General features: G+C 40.2%; 1 non-coding gene across 1 annotated transcript; it reads right to left on the reverse strand.

Moving 5' to 3' along the window:
• Positions 1–2,811: 2,811 nt before the first annotated feature.
• Positions 2,812–2,883, reverse strand: Trnae-cuc (transfer RNA glutamic acid (anticodon CUC)). Its single transcript has one exon. It is a non-coding gene; the product is annotated as a tRNA-Glu (tRNA).
• Between the last annotated feature and the right edge of the window lie 4,079 nt (positions 2,884–6,962).

Genomic DNA, 6,962 nt, shown 5'->3' on the forward strand with positions numbered 1-6,962 from the left:
GTCGATCGGTTTGGTCGAAAGCCATCTTGGTACTGCTGTATGTTGTTCTCTATGAATGGTTCCAATCCTCTGAGGAAAATGATGGACATCACCTTATACGTTACATTCAACAAGCTGATTCCTCTGTAGTTACCGCATTCCATTTTGCTTCCCTTCTTGAATATTGGGCATATTATAGCCAATGTCCATTCTTCTGGAAGTGTCTCCTACTCCCATATCAACTGGATCAGTTTATATATCTCTAAGTTTAAGCTCTCACCTCCCCCTCGATTAATTCTGATGTTCCATCCTCCCCTGGGACTTTGTTGTTCCTGAGTCCTTTGATTGCGATTTTCACGTCGTCTTCCTTAATTTCCGATTCTTCTTTATCTTTCCTTACCTCCGTTGTGTTTGCAGGTAATATCCCACCTTGCTCTGAGTGATTCAACTGTTCTGAGAAGTATTCTTACCATCTTTCTACAATTCTTTCCTTGGTATTTACCAAGTTGCCATTCTGATCTCTAATGAAAAAAGTTGGGTTCTTAAATCCATGTTTCCGATTTTTTATGTATTGGGAGATTTGCCTTGGGTTCTTGTTTTGGCTCTCTGCCTCAACTAGTTCTAGCAAACTGGTTAGATATATTCTCTTCTCTGCTCTTAGGTTTCACTTTGTCTCCCTTCTGATGTTGATAAAATGTTCCCTTTTCTGCTCAACGGACTAGAGTTCATTCGGATCCTGCAGGCAATATCTCATACAATGGATAATACTGTATCTTAAACTGTATTTGTGAACATATACTTCTTTAATAAGAAATTATATTTATTCTGTAATCTCAACTAGTATTTTCGTGTAGCTCCAATACTTTCTGCGTTATGATTAAGCTTGTCAAAACTAAGAGAAAAATAAATGCATTGCTGGATTTGGATATGGGGGCCACTCAAGCACTGTGCTCTGGGCCCATTCCTGGCCCTCAACTGCCCTGCATCTGTCCACTGTCCTAAAACATTATTCAAACGAGGTGCACCAAGGACGACATCGGGTGGTTTGCCAGGAACACTAGTGTTTACTCGCTACTTACAGTCGCCTAAGTTAGCAGCCGTAAACGACTGAGTCCAACCTTCTTTTCTCCGACTGTATAATGCTGCGCCACTCGGGGGTACCACATCTGGAAATGTAAAGCTGGAGAAAGCATTGTCTTTTGGAAACGATAAATTCGGTTGTCCGCGGGTGGGTGAACCCACGTCTTTCCATTATCAGTGCAAAGTCCTAGTGTATTCGTTTTTTGTTCTCTTCATCTGTGCGGATGCCACACGACATTTTTGGAAGTCCGTCCATGAAAACTTCAGTAACCTCCTGAGCTAACTGGCCACACATCTTAGTAGCGTCAGCTGTCACATATCAAAGCACCATCTCTTGTTCCATGATTACGGCTCTGCCACTCATTTCAGTGCCTATGTGTTTATCTTGACACGGGCGTGAAAGAGTGAAAACTCGACACTCTGAATTGCTGGACAAGTATGTTTCCGTGCCGGGAATCGAACCTGTCCTCCCAAATATCCTAGCCATTTCTTTTATCCGCTCGCCAACATTCTTCATTATTGGTGTGTGTTTTTTCTGCCATGCGAAAAATAAACTTGGAAATGTGTCGAAGGATATATAATAATACTACTTCGTTTTAAAACGAAAATAAGAGAAAAGGAGAAAAAATGTCCTTGTTGCCATGTGTGAACAAAGTAAGTCTTGTCATTTTATGTTGAAAAGGCGCTGGTAAAATTGTCATTCAGATTAAAATCATTAAGTCCGCTTCTTTGGGTCTTAGAAAGGGTTAAAAGCTATCCTCAGTGTATAACTTGTATGTTGAAAATAGTGTTGATAAATATAATTTTTTTTCATGTGACTTAAATTATCTTCTTCTTGATTAAAAAAAGTAATGACTGAAAGGAAAATAAAACAAATTATGTCATGTGAAAATTCTCCGTGCATCATACCTTTCTTTTTTATCCAAGACGATAATTGCTTCTGTCCTCTTCCTATCTGATGGACGGTATATTCTTCCTTCTCTTTTCGACCAGCTCTGATCAGAAATTTTTAGTTTTATTTATCATTTCTGGTTCGGATTAACATGCGACCCTCAGTTGCCAGTCCGAAATGTTCCTAATACTCATCTTCTTCTGTTATTAGGTAATGTAAACTTAATCCTTTTAACAAGATAACTGCGTTCCTTTTCGTGCATACTGTTTGGTGTCATGAAGTACGCAGGTCTTATTGCGTTAGCAGAGGTTCTGCAGATGTGTGCTGACTTCTGTCTCATGTACATTTTATACATCCTTAACTCATAATGCTTCGGTCTCAAAAGCATTAAAACGACGAAAGACTGACGTGACAAACGCCGGAATTCTGCGTTCTGAATGGTTAAAATTTACATTCTGATACTTTTTAACGTATATAAACTATTTTTACAATACTGAAAGAAATGTATCGCTTCATTACAAAGGGATCTTTGATATGTCAAAAAGCGAATTTTTTACCTTTTTTGTAATTTGATGTAGATCTTACTTTTAGTTTTGTTTCTGGTCTGTTTGTTAAAACTGAGATTTAGTCGTTAAATGTTTCTTTTTACATTTATGTGGAGAACAATATTAGGAATTAAAGCCCGTAGAACTACTCAGAATTTAGGAAAGACGGAAAGTAACTTTGTCTATAATTTAATTATGAGAGAAGGGTCAATTCTAGTGCAAGCAGCTGAACTGATATTCGACCTCTATCTACTGGTACATTACATCTACAGTATACATTTACATAAAAAGCAAAGCGCATTACGAAAAATATTATTCCGGTACCGGGAATCGAACCCGAGCCTCCTGGGTGAGAGCCAGGTATCCTAGCCACTAGACCATACCGGACACATGTTAATTTCCTTCTTTCACGAGCAACAATATCACAGTCTTCTGTCGTCCATGCATATACAGCTTTAAATTTGGTAGCAACGCTCTGGTCTGTTTTTCGGTGTAGCGTACAACTCACCACAGGCGTGTAATTATATACGGACTTCCGCTAATACGACCTTCGTTCGTTGCCACGCCACCACAAACGCTCCAAGTTTATCAGTCCATCATTTCGCTTTCTTATTGGTTGATTTTTAGACTTTCAAGTTTGTTTTCGTAATTTCGTTTCATAGTTTGCAGAAGTTCGTTTCATCACATTGCGCTTCTGATTAAGCCTCCTAATGTGTATTGCTCTCTATGAATCATTGTGAATATGTTGCTCTTTTCTGATTGCGTTCTTCTTGCATCCGTAGTTTTCGGTGGGGAAAAAGATTCCATATTTGTTGTTTGGTATAAAAGAGAAGACGCTTTAACTGTATGGTGTTCTGCAATTGCGTACGAATCTGTGTGTGAAATGCTCTGTTTAGATGCACTGAGTGCACTACTCGTATTCTACGTTACTTTTGTTTGCATCTGTTCTCTGTACTTTGGCGCATTTAATGAAGAACTCCATGTTAGCAGGCTTCGACAGTATTCGTATTCAACTTTGTTACATCTTGTTACCGAATAAGTACGTATTTCTGCTTCGAATGGTGTTGCTCCTTGGCACTGCGTACCATGCATTTCGCAGTGCCTTGCAGACTACGGGTGTAGATGAGTATGCAAATGATAAAAATGCGACGGCAGTTAAGCAAACTGTTTCACATGATATAAACAGATACTACAAAACAGTACCTACATTTTAGCAGAAGATAATGAAAATTTCGGTGACCTATATTAAATGCCAGAATATAAAAACGGTTGTGAATGAAAATAACGTGGAGTATGAGCAATACTCATACAGTGTATTAAAACTAGCAGACTAGTAAGAAGTAACAAATATACCTGGGTCCACAGTATACCATGCGACGACACCAGCTTCCGTTTCACATGAAACAAACAAATGTGGAATTATTTACCCCACGCGGTTTTACAATGAGTGCAATATATTTACATTGCAATTGATAGAGTATAATACACACAAGATGTTTGTAATCAGGGATATAGTTTCCACTCGATAACAGCCACATGGTCGAAATTGTAATATTGGGTTTTCCAAATAAATACTCTTTACATCCAGACTACCAGGCCCGCCCATAAAGTGTAAATGAAAAACGTAATCTAGTATTTGTATTCGGAAAAAAAGGTAAAGATCATAGCGCTATATTTTCCCGAATTCGAGGTTCACTGCCAGTTCACTCTGACCACTCGGTCTCTGTGTTTGTATTTTTATAACAGGGACCGTTCCAAAAGGAAAAAAAAATTGCACCGGTAGTGAGTCGCCCACGCTTATAGACATTACTAAAGAAGTTGTTACAAATAAAAAAGGGATAATAGTGTAGTCAGCCGCAAAACGCGCGGTAAATTCTGTGCTGCCTCGCTCCTTCCATAGTGCAAACGAATGCGTATCACTCGTTGCAAAGGAAGGGCGGTTGAAATTAAAGTATATATGTGATGGTAAAGGCAGACTGTACTTGTAGACTACATTGAGATACATAACATTCCGCCCATATAATTTATATAAATTACACTAAATACAAATAATCACATGCAGCACATATTACACGAACAAAAAAGGAAATAAAATGATTAAAGAAATTGTCCACTGCAAACAAAAGAAACACTTCAGTTAGTAATTTGATAGTGCCGTGCACTAGAGTCTGTTTCCTGTGGAACAACACAGATCTTTGACAGTGGTCATTTTGAAGTTCCCGTTGCTGTGCGCATTGAAACAACTCGTACCATACTATCAGGTCCAGGGTGTGTACCATCAATGACCCCAGACCGCCACATGAGGGGTGGCAAATTGTCTTCCTTGAGTAGCACCAATGTAACTGGCTGTAGATTGTCCTTTGTTGATGACCACTTAGTTCTCTGTTGCAGTTGTGATAGGTAATCCCTTGAGCACCGTTTCCAAATGTGCTTCTTGCACTGCTAGATGAGCTGCCATCTTGACAGCCTGGATGAGGGCTCTGAAAGCCAGCTTGGCTCTGGGATATTTGTTAAGGGTTCACCAATAAGAAAATGGCCTGGAGTAAGGTATGAGAATTCACCTGGGTTGTCAGGAATTTGTGTAATGCGTTGGGAATTCAAACATGCGTCAATTTGTGTTAGTAGTGTGTATAGTTCTTCAAACGTCAGCACTGTTTCCCACGACTCTCTTCAAATGTGTCTTGACGGATTTTATGCCTGCTTCCCACAGACCACTAAAATGCGGGGCATGAGGTGGGATAAAAGGCCAGTGGATACCATTCGACGATGCATAGTTCTGGATTTGGGTTGTGTGAAACTGACAGCTGAACAGTTTATGCAGTTCACCCACCTCATTCCTTGCACCCACAAACGTCTTCCCATTGTCACTGGACACGTTCGCGCAAACGCTTCATCATGAACTGAATCTTCGAAGAAGCTTGGGAGGACAAATCAGTGGCAAGCTCGATGTGTACTGCCTTTGTTGCCATGGCAACGAACAAAGCAATGTAGACCTTGGTCCTAGTTTTGCTCCTCTTTCCCCCATTCCTTACGTTTAGTGGTCTTCCATAGTCAATCCCACAATCAAGGGCCTGCATCTAGTGGTGGTGCGGTAGCGTTCTCGCTTCCCACGCCCGGGTTCGATTCCCGGCGGGGTCAGGGATTTTCTCTGCCTCGTGATGGCTGGGTGTTGTGTGCTGTCCTTAGGTTAGTTAGGTTTAAGTAGTTCTAAGTTCTAGGGGACTTATGACCACAGCAGTTGAGTCCCATTGTGCTCAGAGCCATTTTTGAACCACAATCAATGAAAGGTGTGCTTTGCTCTACACGCACTGACAGAAGTTGCCCCACGAGCTGTGTTGCAGTGGTTGCCTTCAAGCGGTGGCAAGGAAGGCAGTTGTGGATTATTTACCTCATTACAGATCTTCCGTTGGGTATCCAGTACCTTTGTCTGAGGCTTGCTAACAACAGCTGAGATCCTGCATGCAGCAAAGAAAGATGCTCGCTCATGACTATTAATTTAGTGGCATGATGCTGAGGAGGAAGAATCATGGGGTGCTTCAGACTGTAAGAAACTTTTGATTGTTCCTATCTGCCATCCACCCTTAACAACCATTCCTCATCCAGAAAGGGGTGAAGTGAGTTCAGTTTGCTTTTTTTGGGGGGATTGGTCGGCCATGTTGTAATTCTTCAATTTCGTTGTAATAGTCTTGCTGTTGCACCATCTGAATGACTGCTTTCGATGAGGTGCGAAGTTCTCCTGCTGTTAAGCCTCTCAGTGGGGTGCCACCTAAGATTGTTTATGTATCTCAGCACATACGCCGTAACTATTTGCAGTTTTGACCATGAGGAAGAATAATGTTGGGCTATCTCATTCACAATCCAAGTAGTTGTGAATAAGCAAACCTGTTGAACACGTTTCTCTGGTGCGTCAGCTGATTCATCTGCATACTTCATCAGGCCATGCTGATGGTGGCTGATGGAACCAGCAAAGACCTGTCCGCCATAGCTTACTGTCGCCTAGCTGTTGTGGTGCAATTCCTCTCGAAATGATGTCAGCAGGATTACTTTTATTTTTTATTTTTGGGGACAGCGCAAATGTCATCCTAAATTATGCGTCCAAGTTAAACTCATTTTTTTTCTTTTATTTAGGAACATAACATCATTACAGCAATACATGTACAGAAAAATTTAATTGTGAATAGCTGGTCAGTATTTCACATAGCCGAAATCCTTTAACAACAGAAATAAATACAACTGACATGTTTGACAAGTTATTTACAGAAAGCTATTATTAACAATTCTAAAAAAAAGCTCAGTAAGTGTTGTGCAATGTAAACAAAATGTAAATAAGTGCATAAGGTAAAAAACTAATAGAAAGTGGAAAACACAAATGAGGAAAGAGAAACAAAATGGATACTTCTAGCGAAGGTATTCACTTTAAGTGAAGCGTCCTCTATCTGTACAATAACGCAACCAATGAAGTGTTG

The sequence above is a fragment of the Schistocerca nitens genome, chromosome 4, assembly GCF_023898315.1.
Source record: "Schistocerca nitens isolate TAMUIC-IGC-003100 chromosome 4, iqSchNite1.1, whole genome shotgun sequence".
NCBI classification, from domain to species: domain Eukaryota; kingdom Metazoa; phylum Arthropoda; class Insecta; order Orthoptera; family Acrididae; genus Schistocerca; species Schistocerca nitens.